The following is a 3,817-nucleotide window of genomic DNA, read 5'->3' as shown; positions in this document are numbered from 1 at the left end:
AGGAGGATACGGGAGGGAGTGGGGGACTTTGGGGGATGCTTTTCTCACCCATGACCATTTTGGGGGTGTGAGGTTCCTCTCCTTGAACAAGCCTGCCAGGACGATGGGTGGCCTGTGGTGCAAGGTCAGCTTGCTGCGGGAGAGCCACCGCGAGTCGCCGCAGCCTTGCAAACGCGGTCGAGAGCCACCACGGACCGGGAAGGAGCTCCCCATCAGCCCAAGGAGCAGCACACTCTCTACAAACCCAATGGCTCAACTGAGAGCCTCTGCCTGGGGGGACGGTGCACCAAGCGACCCTGGAAAAGGACTGGGGTTTTACTCAGCCCTGAGAAAACGCTGGATGACCCTATTGCACTGGTGGTTTAGGGCAGGCAAGACACCTGTCATGAGGTGTGTGTAGCCCCAAGGTGCAGCCAAAAGGACTTTCCTCAGCAGGTTTAGGTCGCTTTCCTCATACATTCTGGTCCTCATGCGCTTGGGGGGGTGCAAAGGACATGTTTAGGTCAAAAATCAAACTTTCTAGATACTTTTTTTTTTCCCAAGTCAGTGAGGGAGGGGGGTAGGTTTGATTTGCTGTCTGTGTTTTTGACTTGAATAAAGGGGCACAAACACATTTTGAGCTGAAATATGACAGTCTGAGAGGGATAGCAATGCTGAGCTCTGGATTTGGTACTGTGAGTCTCTGGGGGCAAGAGAATTCTTCAGCTGGTTAATTAAAATGCTTATGAGGAAGCCTCTCATTTTTTGACCTGAATTAAGAAAGCTCCAAAACTCCATCAGAAACAATAACAAAAAGAGACAGCCTGAGTTTAATCTGCTAGACATAATAGGATGGTATGACCCCACGGTTTGGTTTAATTGTAGATCAATAATGAGATCAGCCTGCCCACTTCCAAAATGTCTGTATGCCTTACCATTTACATAATATTCATCTTCCGACATATGGTGCTTTTTTTCCCCTGCTTATTCAGGGTCCAATCCTGCTTCCACTAATATCCGCACTGACTTTCCCAGGAAGCACCTGCTGGAAAGCCCTGTTTAAAGGGTTGCACCATCTTCTGTCTTGCAGCCACAGCACATGTTGCACACTGACAGGGGAAGCTACTGAGCAAAGCCATTAAAATGTGGTCTTCCTCCCAGACATATCACTTGTAAGGGTGGCCATTCATGACAGAGTCAAAAAGCAAAGCAAATTATGACCCAAAGGCTTGCTGGGAAGGCTGTCCTGCGCACATGGGAGTGCAGGTAGGTTAATGACTCTGAAGAGGTTGCTTACTTAAGAAATCCCTCCGGCCAGACTGCAGCTGCCAGGTCTTCAGCCTTCTTCTAGCTGCTAATTGTTAGTTACATAGTGGATCACAGTGAGTCAATAGCTTTCCTGTTGTCTGGCTGATACCAGCTTTCCGTGTACTTCAGGTTTGGGAGATCTGTAAGCTAGGGAGTAGCTGATTGTTGCAGGGGAAAAGATAAATCCTACCCTATATGGGTTTCATTTCTCCAGGCCACAACTATTCAGCAGAAGTCAGATATACTGTGTCCTTCCTCCTATAGGTCTTACACAAGACCTTTTTCCCACACCTGCTTGGATCTTTACTCTATATCCTCTTCATTCCTGTCACCTTACCTGTCATCTGAAGGACAGTCCAGTCAGATACAGGACTAAACTTCAGCTCCAACAAAGGGGTTTAAGCACCTAACTAATTAAAATCAACAAGAATTAGCTATGGTGTTTACCTCATGCAACTTTAGGTGACTGCATTGCAGCCATACACACCTGAATTAAGCACCCTGGGCTTTAAAGAAGAAAAAGCGATCACACTAAGGTTTCTAGGTTAGGTGAAGTCCACGCATTCGTGCAGTTTCCAGGGTGTGAATTGTCCCTACGCAATGATTAGCTTGAATATAGACACTGACGTTGTAATCATCTAAAGCTAAGGGGGCATGACTCTTTGCACAAGTAGACCAGGGCCACAAGCCAGCACCTGCATTGGGACAGCTTACCCTGCGGGAACATTTGTGTAGCATAGAGGAGGATTCTGGGATGATCATAACGTGACAATTTTTCTTGGTCGGGATATGGAGTGTTTGAATTTCACCAGTCTTTTAATAGATACCAAGCAGCTTTCCAGGATTATTGCTTACTTTCTGTCCACTCCACATGTCTGTCTGATAACCCCATAGCCAGGGTTCCTACAGATCATGATGCCTGCCCAGAATCTGGAAGTTCTGCTTCATGCCTCTGAGGTCCTCTAGAAGCCCTGTTTTGGACCAGAAAGGTGAGAAGCAGAGCTGCTGAGCAAACTTCATCTCGAAAAATCAAAGCCTTAGAATTCCTTTTTTGCTAGCAGGTTCAGTACTTGGAGGGTTTGTTTTGATGTAGAACAATTTTGCTTGGGCTTTCTTGTTTATTTATGAAGTTTCAGAATTTCCCACTGAACAGCAGCTCTAGGTTGCAGGATATGTGTAGCATCTCCATCCATATGCAGCTGGTCAAAGAAAGACTTAATACTATTACCCTGTTTTTCACGAATTTCATAATGTTATTCTGAGGTGAAGCCAGAACAAATTAGCACTGAGTGGGGCAGTTTCCAGCATCTTGTTAAACCCCAACACCTCCTAGTCTTCCAGTTTTCATCCCATCTCATCTAACAGTGGGATCTTTCCCTTCCTCTGCATCCCCTACCTATCTTCAAAGCAAGAAGTAAGAAAGCCCACTTGTTTCATGGCTGTGCTGGTCCTCAGGATGTATTTTTTCACTGTTTTATACTCTGATGTTTCCAGAAAATGCCAGATTGGGCACACCAGTCTTTGGGACACCCTAAACTCCACAGTCCTTCAGACAAATAGGATTGCTTTGGGCATAAATGTGTCTTAAACCTGCCAAAGGGTTACTAGAGGAACAAGTCATCTGAGGAAGCTGACCACATGCTAGCAAGACCTGCGTATAGAAATGCAGTCATAGTTTCATGCTAACTTCAGAGTAATAGTCTGAGCAGGTGGCTGGGAAAAAAAGGAATCGGATTTCTCACCGCCAGTGTATGGCTCCAGCTGTACTGCCTCGGAGCAAACCGGTCCATCTGATCTCCCAGCACGTCTGCTACACTTGTCCCAGCCAGGAACACCCTGACCACCTCTCAGCAGACTCATCCCACTTCTCAAACAAAAATGTGTGGTTGTCATCTCTACCCAAAGGGCCTGGCAGAGAGCTCGGGCTCAAATCCAGTCATGAGAACATTTTGTCCCCTCTGTGGATCTGAATCACTCCCCCGAGGCGGTGGCAACGAGAGGCGACAGCATGAAGCTACACGCTCCCTGTCGATGGACATCCTGGAAGGCTGCTGCTGCAGTCCGCTGGGTCAGGTCACGTTAGCCTAACAGCATCTCAGAAACGTCTTGTCCTAGTCCCTGACAAAAATGAAGGGCCATTATTTATGGTACGTGCTTAGACGTTTTGCCTCACCTGATTTCAAGTGATTCAGATGACAGGGCTTACAGCCCCCTTGGGGGATACCCCTCTGCAGTCTCACAGTTCTCCATGACTCTCCGCTTGCTTTTTCCATATGACAGTTTCATCCTCTAATCCCCCATAAAACCCCTTGTAACCTGAACAATTCCTCCCCCCCGGCTTATGGCCCTGATTTCCATTTTCACACTGACTTTTCTCAGTAAGCCAGGCCACCGATTTCAGGGAAATTAGCCCTCTTCAGCACGAGGTAGACGTGATCCTGCCGATGATGTTTGCACACCACAGTTCTGAGCCCTCAGAACTCCCTGGCTTGTTCTTTAGCTCACCTAGATACCTGGTGTCCTTAATCTT

Source organism: Haliaeetus albicilla, chromosome 19 (genome assembly GCF_947461875.1).
Source record: "Haliaeetus albicilla chromosome 19, bHalAlb1.1, whole genome shotgun sequence".
Lineage (NCBI taxonomy): Eukaryota > Metazoa > Chordata > Aves > Accipitriformes > Accipitridae > Haliaeetus > Haliaeetus albicilla.
Note: the sequence above shows the minus strand (reverse complement) of the source record.